Here is a 21,404-nt window from a genome sequence, read left to right as displayed (position 1 = left end):
TACTCAAGAAGGGTTTCTCACTCCAATATTGCCAGGGCCAGGCTTATCCATGGGAGTCAGGTCCCATGTTGCCAGGGAAATTACACCCCTGGAGTCATGTCACACGTAGGAGGGAGGGCAGTGAGTTCACTTGCAGAGCTCACTTAGAGAGAGAAGCCACATCTGAGCAACAAAATAGGTTTTCTTGGGGCGACTCTGAGGCATAATCATAAGTAAGCTTAGCTCCTCCTCTGCAGGAATGAGTTTCATAAGGGCAAGTCCCAAGATCAAGGGCCTGGCCTCCCTAATTGGCAGTCCTCGATGCTTATGAGAATATCAGGTCTTCCCCAGGTCAGGAAGTTTAATATTTCCAACTTTTACCCCAGTAATCAAGGGGACTTGGCAAATACTTTTTAACCTTCTGCCCAATTTACTCTGGAATATATGGGGGTCATCACACCAACCTGTACAAACCAACAAGGTCTCATTCCTTATTCAAGATTCCACGTAATTATGGGGAGGGCATGGTGGCTCTAACCTGCCATGCCAGAGACCCAGGTTCGATTCTTGGTGCCTGCCCATGCAAAAAAAAAAAAAAAAAATAGATTCCATGTAATTATGATGTTTGAATAAGCTGGCCATACAAGTTAAATTATATAGTATGCTACCAAAAATATAAATTTTTGTGACAAATAAATAGCTCTTCCTTTGGTCTCACACAGAAGTTGATATTATAAATACAATCAATATCATCCTTTGCCTTTTAGCTTGATTTACCTTAGTCTTACCCAGATCAACTTCATTCATATCATTAATTGAAGTCTGATCAGTTTTTCAGTGTTTTTGACAGTTGCTGAATGGGTAATGATGACTTTCATGGCTGCAGAAATCTAGCTGAGTCTCAGATGTTACGCAAATACCTGAAATTCCAGGGAATGATCAGGTTATATAAAAAGAGCTCAGCATCTCAGAATTTAGAAATAACAGTTGCAACTCCAGAATAGATGCAACTGCTGTATGAGTTTACAATCTAAGAACCTTTATACTAGGTCTTCACCTAATAACCTATGCTCTCAAATTCAATTCTCAGAGTTTGCACATTATAACTAGTCCATATTAATGAGGCATTATAATATTTGTCTTTTGATTTCTGGCTTATTTAACTTAACATACTGTCCTCAAGGTTCATTCACCTCCTTGCATGCCTCACATCTTCATTCCTTCTTGCAGCTGGTCAATAGTCCATTGTGTGTATATGGATCATATATATATACCACAGATCCCCCTTCCATTCCTCAGCTAATGTACCCTTAGGCCACCTCCATCCATTGCAAATCATGAATACTGCCACCATAAACACCAGTGTGCAAATATCCATTCATGTCCCTGCTCTCAGTTCCTCCAAGTATACACCTAGCTATGGGTGCAGGATCATGTGGCAACCCCATATGGTTTGTGGAGCTACCACACTGCCCTCCGGAGGGGTTGAATCACTCTGCTTCCCCACCACAGTGACAAGGTACATAGCTTCACATTTTCTCCAGCACTTGTTTCTCTGTTCCTTTTTAAAAGTTTTATCCGTACATCAAACAATCCAACCTAAATAAAAATCAGTAGTTCCTGGTATAATCACATAGCCATGCCTTCAACATCACAATCTATGTGAGGACAAATCCATTTCTTCAGCAAAGAATCCCATACCCTCCCCCCATATTCCCTGCTTACTGAAATTTAACTTTGGCATATTGCCTTTGTTAACTTCAATGGAATCATTACAATGTTACTGTTAACTATAGACCTTAGTTTGCATTGATTGTATTTTTTCCCCATATACTATCCCATTTTCAATACCTTGCAGTGTTGACATAGATTTGTTCTTCCTCATGCAAAAACATTCTTATAATTTTACATTTAATCATCATCATTGTTCACTCTAGGCATTCTTTAGTTATACGGTCTAACTTTCCATCTGGTATCATGCGTGCTTCCAGCCCTTCTCCTTCAACCATACTCACACTCAGCTTGCTTCAGTGTATTTACAATATTGTGCTACCATCAGTATTGAGCTATCCATTTCTGTATCTTCACAATCAGTCCTGTTAATATTCATCACTCCTTCAACATCAAATGCCCAATCTCTACTCTCTTTCTAGCTCCTGATGACCTGTGTTCTCAACTTTAACTCTCGAAGTTCACTCATTAATATTAGTTCATATTAGTGAGACTATAGAATATCTGTCCTTTTGTTTCTGGCTGATTTCACTCAGCATATTATACTTAAGGTACATTCACATTGTTACATGATTCATGACTTTATTCTGCCTTACAGCTATATACATAATAGTCCATCGTATGTATATACCACAATTTGTTTAGCCACTCATCTGTTGATGGACATTTGCCATCTCTTGGCAACTGTCAATAGTACCACCATGAACATTGGTGTGAAAATGTCCATTTTTTTCCTTGTCTTCAGTTCCCTAAATATATACCTAGTAATATATTTTGTATATTGCTGGATCATATGGTAATTCTATACTTAGCTTCATGAGGAACCCACAAGCTTCCTTCCAGAGTGGTTGCACCATTCTACATTCCCACCACCATTGAATAAGTGTGCCTCTTTCTCCAGACCTTGTCATTTTCTGTTTTTTTGATAATGCCCATTCTAGTAGGTGTCAGATGATATCTCATTGTGTTTTTTATTTGTATTTCCCTAATAGCCAGTGATGTTGAGCATCTTTTCATATGTTGTTGAGCCATTTGTATTTTCTCTTTGGAAAAATGTCTATGTCTTTTGCTCATTTTAAACATTGGGTTGTTTGTCTTTTTGTTGTTGCATTGTATAATCTCATCATATATTCTGGATATTAAACCCTTATCAGATATGTGTATCCCAAATATTGTCTGTCATGACATAGGCTGCCATTTTACTTTAATGTCATTTGATGCACAAAAGCATTTGATGTTGAAGAAATCTTATCTATTTCTTTATTCATTACTCATGCCTTGCATGTATGATCTAGGAAGCCACCTCCTATCAGAAGAGCTGTAAGGTATTTCCTACATTTTTTTCCTAAATAATTTGTGGTCTTAGCTCTAATATTTGTCTTTGGTCCATTTTGAGTTAATTTTTGTATAAGGTGTGAGATAAGGATCCTCTTTCATTCTTTCAGCTATGGATATCCATTTCTACAAACACTGTTTTTTTGAAGAGGCTGCTCTGTCCCAGGTGGGTTGGCTTTACCACCTTATCAAAGATCAGTTGTCCATAGATGAGAAGGTCTATTTCTGAAGAGTCAATTCAATTCCATTAGTCAGTGTATCTGTGCTTGTACCATGCTGTTTTGACCACTATAACTTCATAATATGCTTTCAAGTCAGTTAGTGTGAGATTGCCCACTTCATTTTTCTTTCTCATGATACTTTTAGCTATTTGGTGGACCCTGCCTTTCCAAATATATTTGATTATTGGTTTTTCTATTTCTGCAAAGTAAGTTGTAGGAATTTTAGTTGGTATTGCATTGAATCTATAAATCAATTTGAGTAGAATTGACTTCTTAACTATATTTAGTCTTCCATGCCATGAACACAGTATGTCCTTCCATTCATTTAGGTTTTCTTTGATTTATTTTAGCAATTTTTTTTTTTGTAGTTTTCTATGGTTAGGTCTTTTATGGCCTTGGTTAAATTTATTCCTAAATATTTTATTCTTTTGTTTGCTATTGTAAGTGGAATTTTTTTCTTGATTTCCTCTTGAGAAAGCTCACTACTAGTGCATAGAAACAATAATTTTGGGGAGTGTTGATCTTCTATCCTGCCATTCTGATGTACTCATTTATTAGCTCTAGCAGCTTTGCTGTAGATTGTTTTTTGGATTTTTGACATACCGTATTATGTGATAAGAAGATAGGTTTTTGATTAAATTTGAATTTGGACAGTTTGATTTTGAGCAATAGTTTAATTTGCCGAAGTCAGAGCACAACTGCTCATTAATATTGGTGTCTAAGTTAGAACTTGATGAGGACTTTGCTAAAGGAGTGTATGGTTTTTCAGAACAAGGGCAAGGACTAATATGTTGAATAATTGGACATGAGTATGATTTCCTGTAATAACATTTATAATGAGATTTAATTGAATCCAAGTAGTGAGCTCACATTGCTTAATTTGGTTTAGTTGTTCTAAAAAGTTTCCATTAGTTTGGCCACTAAAATGTGATATTTGGTTTTAGGTTCTTGGAAAGGAAAAGGGAAAAAAGATTTCTCAGAATTATAATTAGGAGAAACCCTAGGTCTGTGATCCATGCACCAAAAGGTTCAAGCCTGCAGAAATAATTTACGCAAAAGCAAAAGTTCTAATTATTTGTTTTCAGTGGCATGGTGACAAATCCAAAACTTGAAAAGATTTGCTGCTGAGCTTAAGACCTCTACGGTTTGTATATATAGATGTGTGCTGATTTTAAACTATTATGTACCCCAGAAAAGCCATGTTCTTTTAGTCCTAATCTATTCTTGTGGGAGCAGACTTATTGTGGGGTGGAATCCTTTGATTAAGTTGTTTCCATGGAAATGTGACCTACCAAGTTGTGGGTATGACCTTTTGATTAGATGGAGATGCAATGCTGCCCTTTCAAGGTGTGTCTTAATTAGTTTAGTGGAGTCCTTAAAAGAGCTGATACAGAGAGATGAAACCAACAGACACAGATGTCCGGAAATGCAGAACAAGCTGAGAGAACCATTTTAACCCAGAAGCCATGAGAGAATGACAGGAGACATTGCTATGTGTTTATCCATGTGACAAAGAAACCCCAGAATCAGCCTTTCTTGGGAGAAGGTATCTTCTTTTTGGTTCCTTAATTTGGTCATTTTCATGGCCTTAGAATTGTAACTTGTACCTTAACAAATCCCTTTTATAAAGGCCAATCCATTTCTGGTATATTGCATTCTGGCAGCTTTAGCAAACTGAAACAAGATGAATGCCATAAGCAAACACTTGCAAACATTCATTTTACCAGTGAGAAAAAAGGCATCCAGAGAGGACTTTGAAAAGGAGAAAAATATAAATCCTATAACCATATTATTACCGGAACTATAAGAACTACGTAAATTAGGGCCCAATGAGTTCTTTTTCTGTGATCTTGGGTGGAAGCTATCTCATGATACCATTTATTTGTTCTGCAATCTTGGAAAAGTTATTGAACTCTGAAGTTGTCTACTTCTGAATTATTTTTAGTCAATTTTAATTTTGTGTTAGTCACAGGCTCTGCCAGATTTAGGTGGAAGAAATGGATTTTCCCTATAATTTTCACTATAATTTAACAGCAGTATTAGTAAACACAGTAAGATCCTTTCCAGCAGCATTCAAAGAAGATTTTTCTTTGAAGTCTCTTTGAAAACAAAAAGTCACCAGGTTGTATATTGTGGGACAGGTTGTTTGGTGGTGGTGGAGGATCTCTGAAAGCTTATTGTACTGTTGATTATAACCTTGATAGTATTCCATCAACCCCTTATCACTGCAGAATTTCCTATTTACATATGTTTCTATTACTCAAAGGAATCCTATCACTTAGACATTCAAAGAGCATGGAATGTCTGGTGACAATTTTATGTGGGATCAAATGGTATTTGCTGGTAGGTCTAGATCTTATAGCCATTAATATGAGTGGCAGAACTCTAGGCCAAGGGACTTCCAGAGTCTCTAATAATTTTGCCAGTTTAATTGTAGCATACCATTTATTCTTACAACCATACCAGAGGATTAACAATCTAAATGTCATCGGTAAAGGTTTATAAGAAACCTTCATGAAATAACATATCATGGAGTCTGATGACTTCAAAAAAAAATGAAGGAAGTTATGGCCAAATATTGGTTGGGAAATTTTGACAAAGTTGTCAGAACAATTTATAATATATGCTATGCCTGCATATATTATAAATTGTATATGTCTGAGGATTTACAATGTAAATGATGAATGGGAATGACCAGGAAAAATTTTCTAAGTGTTTACCAGTTAAATGAGTGCTACAATCACTAGGGAACTTGAAGGGAACTCCCAAAGTGGGAAATATATTTTCTAACATTTATTAACTACTGTAGTTGTATCTGCCTCTGGCAGGGAAATGCTTGAATCCATCCCGAGAACATATAAAACAGATCATAGTTATATCTCATGGATCTGAGTAATTGGATAAAGTCCACTTGCCAGTGTTCAATTGGTCCCATGAGGGATGTGACATTCCAGGTGCCACTTTAATAGCTTTTCCTGGGTTATGAGTGAGGCAGGCATAGCATATATTATAAATTGTTCTGACAACCTTGTCAAAATTTCCCAACCAATACTTGGACATAACTTCCATCATTTTTCTTTTTTTCTCAGACTCCATGATATGCTATCTCATGAAGGTTTCCTTTAAGAAGTTCTTTTAATGATTCTGGGGCAACCAGAATCTAGATCTTGTTGAAATCAATTTTTAAGATTTATTCTAAATATTTATTGTTCCTGATCATCTTTTTTCTAATTCGGAAACTGACAAATGATATTTATCTAATTCTGTTACACTGGTTTTGTTTTCTGTCAATTCTTTCTGATTGATCTTATGAGGGATTTTATTCGTGATACCAAGTTTCAAAGTTTTGCTGTTGGCTTAACTTGTTGATCTGTTTACCTTACATAATGATTAGGTAATGCATTTCCCTTATTTTCTGACTCAGTTTTGAAAGTGCAAGCCTTTATTTTTATTAACACTATTTTTTTTCAGGTAATAACACTGCTTTTAAAAAGTTTAGCTACCTTTCAACCATTTTTATTGGGGTTCCTGATGAGGTTAGGAAACCCCATTGTGTCCATAACATGTCAATATCACAAACTATTCCAAACACATACCTACTTCAGTATAAATATTAACAGTTTTACTTTATGCTAGGTGATGGCTCTAGTTACAGTTTTAAACTCAACTTATTAAACTGATGCAAGGTCAGGAGTTAACTTTTCAATTAATCCCATAGTAGCTGTTAATGAATAACCTGTCTGATATTTTCCTGTTTCTGTTTTAAGATAAGATCCATTTATAAAAAATATAAATCTTGGTTATTTAAAGGCATTCTTCATAGATCTGGTTGTGGGGAAAATAATTGAGAAACTGCCATTTCACAACCATGAGTTTCTCCATCTTCAGGTAAGGGCATAAGTGTTGTGAGGTTTAAAATATCAGAGCTATGCATGTGTATATTTGAAGGGGAAGGCAATAATATTTAATAAGAAGTAAATCCACTAGCCCACAGATGTCGAATTTCCCTTGAAATTAAAAGCTGATGGACAGTGTGTGTGTGTGTTTCTTAATTGTAGGGTGTGTTCTCAGACTAAGTTAGCCAATGTCTCAATTTTGCAGCAGCAGACTCTGCTCTGAGACAATATGGGCATATTCTTACTAATGAATCTGAATGAAGACTGTAATGAGCTATGGGTCTCTGTTGATCTCCGTGTTTTTGTAAAAGTACTCCAAATGCTCAATTCCAATTTTCATTCACAAACAGTGAAAAGGGTAGGTTTTGGTTAGGTATCCCTGAAGTTCGGTTTGCATTAAGGCTCTTTAATTGGGCAAAGTCCAGAAATTTGGGAACCAGTGGGGTCAAGTCCCCCAAACCCTCTAAGTTGTCTTCTTGTTTCAGTTTGGAGAAAACGGGATTGTTTTGAGGTACTTAGAGGATAACGATAAACTTTCAGAAGTTAACTCATGAACTAAATAAAGAACTTTTGTTTAACAAATTATAATTTGTCTATGGATGCTTTTGTCCTTTTAATGTAAGTTGGGTAAGTAAATATAAGAAATTCTGTTGACAAGTAAATTTTGAATCTTGGTGAAGGCAGCAGGTCATCAACATATTGGAGAAGTATCTACCCATTAGGGAATTCTAAATCTTTTAAATCTTGTTGAAGTGAGAAATAAGAAGGGACCACAGTGGACACTTGAGGCATGGCTGTCAAGGTATACCATTGGCCCTCAGGGTGAAGGCAAATATATATTGACTCCCTGAATTAGCAGGTATGCTGAAAAAGTCAGAATACAGATTAATAACTAAATACCATTTGGTATTTGTTGGAATCTGGGCTAGTAGTTTATTGGTATTAGGAACTACAGTCAGAGAATGACTATTTATTTTACTTTGAGATCTTTCACAAACGAGTAGATTTGTCCACTGGGATTTTTGACATGAAATATGGGAGTATTACAAGGGCTAGTGCAAAGAATAATGAGACTCTTGTTTTTTAATTCCTCAACAATAGGATATATCCCTTCTATTGCTTCTGACTTAATAGGGTATTGAGACAGTATAGGTAAAATTTGGAAAGGTCAATTTACATTTGAGTTGTATCAAAATTTTGATGTGTCCCATATCAGTGGCAGGGGAGTCTGAATTAACTAACAATTTTTTTGAAGGGAAGTTTAAATGGGACTGTGCAATGCCACTAGGTAATCTGGAATGTAGTTTTATTTTGTGGAAGCTCTCTCCTTTGGAGACATCTCACAGAATAAAAAGGAATGTGCATCATTTAGTGGCCCTTTTATAATAAGAGCCTTGGGTAGTGGATATGTAAAAAGGACATATGAACTAACAGATACAATGATTTAGTCTGATTTTTTCTTGGAGCCTGAGAAATCCTTCTTAATGGAAGATCAGCCCTTGTCAGAGATTTAAATTCAGCAGTGACTGGTACTTAAATATCACCAGTAGCAACTGACTTACTGGCTTTGGAGGATCAGGCAAAAAGGGGGATGGATACAAGGGTCTGTGGGACTAAAAGGGTGGAACAGTAGTACTAGTATCAAAGTTTTAAAATTGTTCTTCTGTGCACTTTAAGGAGTCATATAAACTGTCTATTTAAGAGTAATATATGTCTCTTAGAAGCTTCAGAATACCAATTAAAAAATGCTGCCTATAACTTTTGTGGAGTTCAGGAACCTCTTTTCAAGGGAACCTCTCAAATATGCTATTTTAGCTAGCTCAAATGTTCCTCTAAGTGGCCACTTCAAATTCAAGTAATTTCTGGTGAGGTTTACCAGCTTATTCAAAAACAAATGCAAACATGAACTAGGCCCGTAGTGAGAAAACATCTAAGTAACATGAGTTTTTGCTGATGGAGAAGAAAGAGATTCAGGTTTATGTTGAGGGAGAGGCCCTATTCACTCAAAGGTTCTGAAAAGGAAATTATATAGGGGTCCTGCAAGAGAAGAGCAGCTGTCTTAAGGTATACTGGAACTTCAGTATAGAACACAGACAGAACAAGTTACTCACCAAGGAGACCACTGGACAGACCCACACCAAACCAAAATCAAGACTAAAGAAACCCGAAATGCTCAATGCAAAGACAGTAGAACTCAGATCTGAGGGACACTTGCAACTTGTTCTCCTCAGGTGGTGAGAGAGAAGTAGAAATAAAGAATCTTGTGGGTACTGATACCTGGCTGCTCATCAGGCACAGAGATGGTTGAGAGACCTCTGGATCCCACTTCTGATCCGGAGATTATTAAAAGAAACCAAGTCACCAGTAATAGTCAATAATCAATAATGTGGGTTTACTGAAAAATAAATTCTTGAGCAGGAAAATCTCACCGAAGTAAGAGTGTCAAATGCTTAATAAGTTACACTGGCTTATAAAGGCAATTAGGGGATTCCCAGTTAGAAAGTTGCACTGTTGTCGACATTTAGGTTCCTTATTATAAATGAGGGCTTTAAAAAGCAGAGAATAATCATTAATTGGTTATTATAACGTGCTTGTTTGTTTCTGATAGGTTTATCTCTATTGAACCTTACTCTAGAAATAATTATTTCTAATTGTTGCTTAACGTGCACCTTTTGTAGGGCAAATTCCATTTATTTTCAGAAAGCCCTGCTTTTATTTTTAGTGTTTGAAAAAAGTTTCTGTCACATCTCAGAAAGAAGGTCACTCCAAGCACTGCCAAGGCAAGCAGACATTTTATTTTACTTAACAACTATCTGAGTTTTATAGTATTGAGGGGCTATCTGCACTTAGAAGCAACTGAATAAAAAGTTCCAGAGGGAGTAATCTAAGTAAGAAATTAGTCTACACCAAGCCATAACACAAACGGCCTAGGTTACTTATAGGTTCAAAGTGTATCTTAGAATATTGTTTTCCTTGACTTCCATGGGTCACAGCTGAGACACTCAAGATGAAAGACTTTGTAATACTACTACTACTAAATTATCATTTTATAAAGTTAAATTCTAAAGAAGAGATTATTTACACATAACAGGCCTTTTCTTTCAATGTTAATGAAATGTTTCATTTCTATAAATGAACATCTTTCATTGTTCTGTGCTGGCAAAAATCAAAGTTTACAAGCATTAACATTTATAATTATATTTTGAAATAATAATATAGCCAAAAGAGAGAGGGGAGAACATGTCATAGTGTGAATTCTGACAATTTGAAATGTTAGGGAATTCTGATGTTGGGATAAAAATCAGAATTTACTTTCTATGCTATCCTGTACTGACATGGATGCAATATATTTGCATTTTAAAATATGAATTTGTAATTTTTAAATATTTCAATGAGGCTCTAATTAAAATATTTGCTCACATGGCTAAAGAAACCTTAAAATTTAGAAGGCAAGAAAGAGCTCAGCATGTTTATAGTCCCAAAGCATTTTATTCAATGATCTCAAGTAATTACCATCAGAGTAACTAGACACCTCCTATATATTATCATTTATTCATTTATTTATACACTTATCATTTTATTCAATGAATATTTTCAAACACATATTATTTGCTGGGCACCATTCTAATGCCTGAGGACATAAAAGAGAATGAGACAGGTACTGACCCTGTCCTCAAAGTGCTTACATTTTTCTGGATGAAGATAGATAACAAAATAGCTAATCAGGTAATGAGCAAGATCATTCTGTAGCGTGATTATTGGGGATCTTATGATACAGAACGAGAAGACAGATCGTTTACTTCCTTACATTCAGAGTTCAGAGATCTCTTCAAAGAAATACATCTGAACAAAGACAAAAAATAACTGCTTTACTTTTTAAACTGGACCATCTGTGAGCAGATTGTCAAGACAGTGGGAAACAGAGCTAAGGCTTAATGCAGAATCAGCATAATTCAGAAAGAGTTGTTTTCATGTATGTAATATAAATACAAAATCTCTCTTCAGATGTTGAACCCCCAAGCTTTCCATGATGATTAGTTAAAAGCTTTAAGAAAAATATCCAAATATATATTAAACATTTATGCTCATGTGACTTTAGAACATTCAAATACCCTAGAGTAAGCACCATATAATTTATCACACAAATAATATAATAAAAATTACCTATATAATATAGAGTAATTCGAATCTTGTACTAAGAAATATACTTTCCTTAAAATTTAGTATGTCGTAATTATGATATAAATGAATAACATAATACTAAAGTTAGAATTAATTCAATACTGTAGATCAAGCATTCTGTTTAGAATTTTAATTGGATTATCTCATTTATCAACACCATTTTGCTAATAGCAAAATTGAGGCTTAGTGAGATTAAAATAGTCAAATGTCATAGCACAAAAAATGGTAAAAATAAAAATTTTCTATTATAGAGCCTTAGCTTTTAACTAAAAGCTATAGTTTCTCCATTCTGATGAAAGACAAGTCAAGGTTAGAAAAATGATGATCAGAATTTCAGAATTTCTAATAAAATAATTTAATCTACACTTCTTTTATTTTGTGATGTTTTGGAGCTAATAGAGTATCATGTTTCATATTTTCATATTTTTATTGATGCTATATTTGTGCATGTGATACTTTTTTGCAATTTATTGTAAGTGGGAAGCAAGTTGGAAATTTTCTTCAATACCTTTTTAATAGATTCGCCAATAGAAGCCATACAGTTAAGTTTATTATTTGAAATGTATTTTAAACTAGTTTTTTCCAATATCTATCCATTGCACTCAGTTTATGTTTCTCAAACTGGAATACTTTTGCTTCTGAAAATATTAACTATACTCTTTAGGATGCTTTTGAAATCACAGGATAAATACCATGAGTAATCCTGAAGCATAAATTTTCTTATTCAAAATTTAGGGGAGGCTGGACCATGGTGGCTCAACAGGCAGAGTACTTGCCTGCTCTGCCAGAGATCTGGGTTCAATTCCTGGTACCTGCCCATGCAAAAAAAAATTAGGGGAAATCTATATAGCAAATCATGTATTATATATTATGTAACAGAATTCAGAATATGCATGGTTTTTTCAACAAGGGACTTCAAAGAAATTTTATTTTTTGTGATAGGCTATTCCTGGTGTTTCCTCACACCTCACAATTTTCCTATCACTAAGTTTATTTAAATAGAAGAGTTAAAGAAATCTTGCATATTCTGCATTAGCCATAGATTCCTTTAGTTTATAATTTACATTTTCAAGGAATTTTAAAAGATGAAATAATGACAGCTACTTAAGTTTTACTAGAAAAGCCTATAAGTTTAAAAGATCATAAAAGGGGCCTTCAAGAAGACAAACAGTTATGTTAAAACTCATAGAAAACATTTATTTATTATACAGTAGAGTAATATACTACACTTGATCTTAGCCAAAAGGCCAAGAAGCGATACAGTAGAGTAGGATATAAAACCAAATCACTTATTTATCAATTTACAAAGAAAAAGGGTATTTTTCAAATATCCAAAACTCCACACCTTTATTCAGTGTATTTCTTTTTCTAGTATAATATATTAAGAATCATTGGAAGATAAGTAAACATATGTTTGCTTTCAGGAATACCATATATAAATAGAGAAGGTAAATATATTGAAGGTATTTCTCACTGACCATTGTAAGGCCATAGACTATTCATGTCTAGCAGTAAAGAACTCTCATCAATGATCAGCTTCCTGGTTGGGTCCAAATTTATAATTTCTTCATTGTGAGTTGTGCTGTATTTATACTGTCAAATCCAGCCTTCTTGAATCATATTTTTCTATGTTGGCCACCCATTTCTGTTTTGCTATTAAAGTTCAAAAATATGCATATCACCAAGCAACCAGTGATGGTGAAGTTACTGTACAGTCTGGCAATAACAACAAATCAATAAATTGTAGCTCTGACTATTTGTATTCAATAAACTGAGGCTATATAATTCAGTTGTGAAACACTAACATGATGGTAACTTCTATTTTTTTGAAGAAAATGACTTAAATTCTTACATTAGATACAAAACAAAGTTTTCCAAAGAAGAGATATTGAGGGTAAAAACAAACTTTATATGCTAAGACAATAACTTATATGAGGCAAGGATTTCTATTTAGAATGTATCTCTGTTATGAATCTACCTCAAATTTGACATAATTTATTTTGCACTGTATTTAGAGCACAGTAAAGTAGCATTTTGTACTTATACAGCATGTTTCATTACAAAGGTCAGTGTACTATTCAAACCCATTAATCCTTACAGAATCCCTAAGGGTATGTGTAAAATGTACAGGTGAAGATTTTAAAGCTCTGAGATGTAAAAACAATTTTATCCTATTATGTCGAAATGAAATGACCAAACTTTAAATTAAACCATTCTAGGTGCAAAAATAGAGGTTCCAAACAGTACATTGTGGTTTTTATTTTTAGTTTGGGGGAGTCAAATAAATGTTTTCGACTAAATAAATGTTGGAAAAAGAAAAGAGGGTAAACCAATTAAATGAGATCAATCAAATCATGTTTCTGCATATAGCAAAGTATATGATTCATCTAGGGAAAATGGTCTTTGCAGCTATTGTTACCTAATATTTTGAGGAGAAATGAAAAACAAATCTAAGAAATCAACAAATGCTAATGCTGATTCTGATTGCATTCAGAATATCTCTTTGACAGTTAAATCCTTTATCTCTAAAGTTATAACTGCCTTTCCTTAAAATTGAATATTATTCAAATTATCTATAGACTTTCAACTGAAGAACATGGTCCACCCAAAAATAATGGTTCTATTCTTCTTTTACAAGCAAGTAGGTCATTGGTAAAATTTATAGAGCATAGTAGAAATTCTACTCCAAGCATGTGTATGCAATTAAAGTTATATGGAATATTTTTTTCACTAAAAGCAAAAGAAGTGTGTATTCAAAAATACCTAGAGAGTAGATATAATTATTTGATGAAATATGCTGTATCAAAAGCAGTTCTTCTGACTTCATGATCTTAGGAGAATTATAAGATGTATAAGCTTTCTTAGACTTAATTTGAGAATACTTCCTAAATATTGCACCAACTTTCATTTAGTTTTAAAAGGAGAAAAATATGGAGACAGTAGTCATAAATAATTTAGACCACTGGTGTAAATCGCTTATATCAAAAGGTACCTTAAGGAAAACACATAGTTTCTTTGGGTGTGGAATTATAGAATATGATTACAATGTATTTCTCTTATGAATATATGAAAACAGACAAGTGAAGGCTGTTTGCTAGAGAGGAATTCCTGAATCCTATTGCCAGTATATGGAATCTTCTTATAAATATTTTCAACATTTTTATAAATACTTTATTCCCATACACTGTTTTAAACTACAAGAAAATAAATATTTCTTCTATGACACTTTGCCTAAAATTGTTAGAAGAATGATGTAGAAAGATGAACGTGCACTTAAAAATTCCTTTTGGATTCCTGGCATACCATGGAACACCTAGAAGGTGCAACAATAAGAATATTGTCTACAGCTGAATTAAGGTCCTTGAGAGTTGGGGATCTTAAGGAGTTTTTAGTTTCCCCACATCTAAGCCAATTATTAGCTTCTACATGATCTCAGGCATTCATTACTTTACATAATAGTTCCCTGGACATTCAATTAAAATTATAAGCAGTCCACCAGAGTTCTTACCATTCTTACTAAAACATCTCTTGACAACATTGCATTTGTCTTAATGTATATGTATGTATTTTAATTCATTAAAAATTTACTGAGCATCTTCTAGGTAGCAGGTACCATGATAGACTTGAAAATGTAAGATAAGCCCTACACTGTCCTTACTTTCAAAGAACTCACCGAATACGAAGGTAGAGCTATTTAAAGAAATAACCACAGTGAAATTAGCCCTAGCTGATATTGGAGTATAAATAAGAATGGGATTTAAATTGTCTGGGGACACTAGACAAATGAACTGATGAGTTGATATTTGAGGTGTGTCTTAAAGAATGAATGAATTCTTAAGTAGTGAAAGAAGATAAGGACATTCCACAAAGAAAATATACTGTTTAAAAAAGTCTTAAAGAGTGAAAGTTAAGTAACATGTCTTAGAAATTGCAAATAATACAGTGGAAAGGAATTGTAAGGATTAAATAAAGTTGAAGAGAGTCATTAAAATGTTCATTTGGTACAAAATTTATATTTCGACTAGTGCATTTCCTAATATAACTTATGTGGACAGCTTAATTGAACACTGTAAGTACATAGAACATTGAGTAGGGCACAAGATTTTGTAGGTTTGTCTAGATTGATGCCTTGATAAATCCCAGAAGGATTTGAACAAGGAATAAAAAAGTATTTGCAAAGTCCCTTTGGGGGAATGGTGAGAAACGGGGAAAATTCTACTTCCCCAAGTGGAGAATTCTTGATATACTCACAAGTAGTGGGGACAACCAAAGCAATAGGCTGAGTCCCCAATCTTGGGGTTTGTTCATATGAAATTTAACCCCCCAAAGGATAGACTAAGCTTACTTAAAATTAGTCCTAAGAGTCACCCCCAAGAAAACCTCTTTTGTTGCTCAGATGCAGCCTCTCTCTCTCAGCCAACATGACAAGCAAACTCACTGCCTTCCCCCTCTTTATGTGGGACATGACTCCCAGGGTGTGGACCTTCCTGGCAATGTGGGACAGAAATCCTAGAATGAGCTGGGACTCAGTACCAAGGGATTGAGAGGATTTTCTCAACTGAAAGGGGGAAGAGAGAATTGAGACAAAATAAAGTGTCTATGGCTGAGAGATTCCAAACAGAGTTGAGAGGTTATCCTGGAGGTTATTCTTGCACACTAAATAGATATCACCTTTTTAATTAAGGTATAACAGAGAGGCTGGAGGGAACTGCTTGAAAATGTAGAACTGTGTTCTGGTAGTCATGGTTCTTGAAGATGATTGTATATAGCTGTGTTAGTTAGATTCAGTTGTCAACTTGGCCAGATGAGCATACCTAGTCTTGTTGCTGTAGACATAAGCCAATGGTACGTGAACCTCCTTTGTTGCCAATTACATCTGCAGTCGGCTAGGAGGCGTGTCTGCTGGAATGAGTGACATTTGACTTAATTGGCTGGAGCTTAAATGAGAGAATGCAATGTAGCACAGCCTAAGCAGCTCAGCATTCCTTATCTCAGCACTTGCAGCTCAGCCCAGGCCTTTGGAGATGCAGAAAGAAGTCACCCCAGGGAAAGTTGTTGGAACCCAGGGGCCTGGAGAGAAGACCAACAGAGACCATCCTGTGCCTTCCACGTAAGAAAGAACCTCAGTGGAAAGTTAGCTGCCTTTCCTCTGAAGAACCAACAAAATAAATCCCCTTTTATTAAAAGCCAATCCATCTCTGGTGTGGTGCATTCTGGCAGCTAGCAAACTAGAACAATAGCTTTCACAATGTGACTGTGTGATTGTGAAAACTTTGTGTCTGATGCTTCTTTTATCTACCTTATGGACAGATGAGTGAAACATATGGATTAAAAATAAATAATAGGGAGAACAAATATTAAAATAAATTTGGTAGATTGAAATGCTAGTGCTCAATGAAAGGGAGGGGTAAGGGGTATGGTATGTATGAATATTTTTCTGTTTTCTTTTTATTTCTTTTTCTGAATTGATGCAAATGTTCAAAGAAATGATCATGATGATGAATATACATCTATGTGATGGAAAAAAAGAATGTTCACATTGTATGTTGATTGGTTTTATTGATAAAAATTTAAAAAAATCTTATCTGAAGCATACATTATCTCCTCATCATGCATACATATCAATATGTTAATCTTTTTCAACTCTATGTGATGTTGTCATTGGGTTGGAACATAGCAGGTAATTAATAATTAAATATTGAACAAGTGGGTTAGTCCATTAATTTAGGGACATACCATAATATTATGCCTAAAAAAAATCTTCCCAACCTACGGAACGTTTGTTCATTGATACCTGATTTGCTAGATCAAAAGCTACATTATCTCAAGTAGTAGATTCGTTTTTGTTTCCTGATAAACATTTAATACTATTAGTTAGTGCCTGGTATAGAGTGACCCTTGATTTATCTTTATTGAGTGAAAAAAATGTATTCCCAAATAATAACTGAATTCTTGATGGCAAATTATTATTACTTATTTAGTCACTCATATCTAGCCCAATTTTCCTGTGAATTCACTCCATTTGTAAGCTTCTTGAGTCTTTTAAACATAAATTCATGATTACTTCACATGACTTCATTTGGGAGCAACAACATTTTGATCTTTAGAAATAAATTTTAAAATATAGCATCAAAGTGATTCTATTAGACATTATAGGTACAGTGCCTCTTCATGTTCTGATCTGTTCACTCCTCCTGGTATTTTCTTTTCTTAGATCTTTCTATCGTTGTCCCTCCTCATGATTTAGGTCTCAGGTCACATTTTCCTTCCTGAGAAGACTTCTGACCACTCAGCTAAGTCAGTACCCACTCTCACATTTAGTTTTTCTCCAGCTCATTTGCCTTATTAACTTTTTTCAGAACCTTTAACAACACAGCAATGCATTATTTAGGTATTTATTGGAGATTATTTTCTGTCTCCTCTACAGAGAATGCCAGTTCCATGATACGCAAAGCTTGGCCTTGTTCACAATTGCATCAGCAATGGATAGAATAGTTTCTGGAGTTTAGCAGGAGCTCAATAAATATTTCACTTCTAAATAAATGAACAAATAAATAAAAATGAAGAAATGGGTTTTGAATAATGGTCACAGGATGAAGTTATTATTTCTGCTGAAGTTTTTTTTTAATTTTTTAAGTTGCTTTGCTTAGTTTTTTTAAGTCACTGTATAGCTGTTACATATCCACTTCTAAAATTCTCAAAAGAGGCGTTCTGATAAATGTATAATCTTTAGTGCCTTCTCTGCTATGGGTGTGCCATAGCTATAATTTAAACTGTATATTTAGTAAAATTATTTTTAGGCCATGTTCATTTATATCTGATTATATAGTTCTACATCTTATTTCTTCTGACCTCATTAATGCAATTTTACAGTTTATTCAGGACTTGGCTAAACTAGATCTTAGTGTATAAAAGGGACTTGCTAATTTCAGTGAGAATTATACTGTGTTGATGATGTTTGAAATAATCTAGAAAATAGGGTTACTGTAACCTCAACCAACATTCATCAAAATAGTTTTATTTTCTGTATAGCTGAGGTAAAAACTCTAGAGTTCAACTCATGGTATTAGAAAGTTTTAAGACATTGAAAAGTTAAGACACCATTATTTTCCTGTGACATTTTCTCTGAGATATAGTGTTTTTTGCAACTGTGCACTCTTTCATATTTTAAAATTGGATTATTGTTATGCTGCCCTTAAAAATTCTCAAAGTAGATATGTAACTTTTTTTCTGTATTCTTATTGTCGTTTTCAGAGTATTCTACTTTAAGCTGTTGTTTGTGTCCTATTTAGCGTATGGATTTGTCTTTTTCCATGTTCCACCTCTTGCAAAGAGAGCAGCTGTTGTCCTGTAAAACACTGCCAAATAAACTTCAAGCATCTGGAGGCAGGACAGGCTACTGAAGACTCTCGTTTCCAGACTGCTATGCTTAAACGGCTGGAAAACACCTTGTAAATGTCAAGGGAGTCTTGTATTAAATTTTGCTTACTTGGATAGTTTATTAACAAATAGAGTAACTGGAACTCTCTCTGAATTCCATTTTAGGTAAAGCCATGCAAAAATGTTTAATTTAGAGATCTCAGAGAGAGACCAGAGTTCAAGCTATCCTGATAACTAACTGTGGAGGCAAATCATATGTACCCTCAATGCCTCCATTTGGTTCTCTCCACCATATACAGAAATGCACAGTTCCCTGCACTTACAGGGATTTATTTGTACACACATACATACGTATATGCACACACTTGTCATTGCATCACTGGTAATTTATGCAAGCACGTGTGTCTCTTTTAATTGAAGAGCTCACTTTGCTATTGAATTTCAAACAACTGAGTTTAATATAGATTTTTTGATAAAACAAAGAAGACTCCAGCTTTGCATACATATAAAGCTAATACAAACAGGAAACAACCTAATAACAGGCACTGTTCTATGCACTTTATATAGCTCATCAAACACCTATAACATTTTGAAAAAAACCACAATTAGCCCCCAATTAAAGGGTAAGAAAACAGAATTTGGTCACTTTAAATATATTTAAATAACTTGCCCAATATACATGGTAGAAAGTGACAGAGCCAAAATTTCAATCCAAGACTGTCTAATGCCAAGTGCATGCTATTTCTACTACGTCAAATTGCCTGTCGATAAGGGATAATGTATTGGATTTGAGCTTATATGCATATGTGATGAAGTTTCTTATCCTTTAATAGGAGCCCCAAAGCCATCAATATTTCTCTCAGAATGTTGGGCTTCAGTAAGTTGTAAGACCTTGATTTAAATTAATAAAGGGTTATATTTCATACTGTACTTTTGACTATGACCCTGATTAATTATCCATGTCATATATATAAGATGCATTATTTGAATGTATACTATCACTTGCAAAATAAAGTCTGCTAAAAAAGGTGTAAAATATATAAGAATGTAAAGCCATGAAAACTGTTTTGAAAGAAAAGTCATATGTTAGGACCTGAACCCTTAGCGTAAAATAATTAAAATCCTATCTGATAAGTGTTTTCAGAAGAATACTATGAATTCTGAAGAGCTCCACAGTGGCTACAATATTTAGCAGCTATTCACTGTGTTCATGAACCTGTTAAAAAATGCAGTTTATAGACTTCAAAGTGGTAGCACTCTATCATGAAATAAAAGTGCTATTCTAGAGAATATTTTCAGTCAAAAAAATTTTATTTATTGTATAATATATAGTCTAAGTATTGAAAATTTGCTATAATTTTAATCCACCACATGCCATTACTATACTTCCAAAACATTCTTTATAATCAGCTACAGAACATGTTAAATATTCTGCTAAGGAATGATTACTAAGGAGGAAGCAATTTTGCTTCTACATAAAGATTATTTCAGACTTATTTCCTGTTATCCATATGCTTACTTTACAAAAAGAAGAACTGACAATTATATGCCTGTAGTTTGCTCAAATTTTGCAGTGCACATGTTTTCAATTATACTTTGCAATGTAATCAGTTTATATGCTGTGTCCTTTATGTCTTTTATTTTCTCTTCAGCTGCTTTGCACAAGTGAAAACTGGAAACTATCCAATCTAAGAAAATGTATTCAACATTATTTTCAAACTTACTAATATTTCCAAAATGGTCTTAGTATAACAGAAATATTTTACATCATTTCATTGGTAGCATGAACTTAGTAATAGTCAAGGAAAATGAAAGGGTTAAAGAATTAGAGTTATTTTCTTACCTTTTTCACTTCATACATGTATTTAAAGAACTATTGTGATTTCTCTATGTGACGATGGCATACAGAGAATGAGAAAATAACCACCAGAAATGATTCATTAAAGATATTTTAAGAGTTAGGCTCTCAAATATATTTTTCAAGTAAGAAGTAAATCTCTTGTTTCTGAAATCTACATATCTCACAGTCAAAAAATTCCCTTCAGCAAAAGCTGCATCTACATTAGCATTTCAATGGTAGCATATTTTCATTGTACTCTTCAAATCACTTTAATTTCCCTCTTTATTTCAGAAAGGGCAACATCAAATTACATGGGATTTGCACTTCCTACAAAATTCACAGAACTTGAAGAAAATGTCAGAATAGAGTCAACCTAAACAGTTTACCTTCCTTTCTCCTTCCTTTCCTGAATAAGTGGCTATACTGTCTAGAAGCCTTAAATGAATTCCATTACCTATGGCCCAAAGTCATTCTTAGTGAGACATTCAGCAACCCCTTTCCAGTCTTAGGAAAACTCCTCCGGGATTTTCTAATTTGATGTATGATGCTCAGGTATGGATACTTCTCCACTTAAGTGTACAAATGGAAAATTGGAAACTACCCAATCTATGAAAATGTATTGAATATTATTTTCAAACTTACTAATATTTCCAAGATGGTCTTAGTATAACAGAAATATTTTACAGCATTTCATTGGTAGCATGAACTTACTGGCCCTGCATTTTCCTGCTTCATTCCATGTCTTCGATCATAATGCCACGTCCTCTTGGAGAGCCCATCATCACTCCATTTTCCACTTATCCAAATTTTCAAGGCCATGGAAAATATCTCCCATCAGCT

General features: G+C 34.2%; 1 protein-coding gene and 1 pseudogene across 3 annotated transcripts in view; one reads left to right on the top strand and one right to left on the bottom strand.

The window, feature by feature from the left end:
- CCSER1 (coiled-coil serine rich protein 1) overlaps positions 1-21,404 on the top strand; it is a 1,450,145-nt gene that overhangs the window by 1,404,364 nt on the left and 24,377 nt on the right. The gene's annotated exons all lie outside the window — the stretch shown is intronic.
- Positions 12,440-12,603, bottom strand: LOC143668634 (U2 spliceosomal RNA; annotated as a pseudogene).

Source organism: Tamandua tetradactyla, chromosome 24, assembly GCF_023851605.1.
Source record: "Tamandua tetradactyla isolate mTamTet1 chromosome 24, mTamTet1.pri, whole genome shotgun sequence".
NCBI lineage: Eukaryota > Metazoa > Chordata > Mammalia > Pilosa > Myrmecophagidae > Tamandua > Tamandua tetradactyla.
The sequence above is the reverse complement of the archived record's forward strand: the minus strand, read 5'-3'. Positions and strand labels throughout refer to the sequence as shown.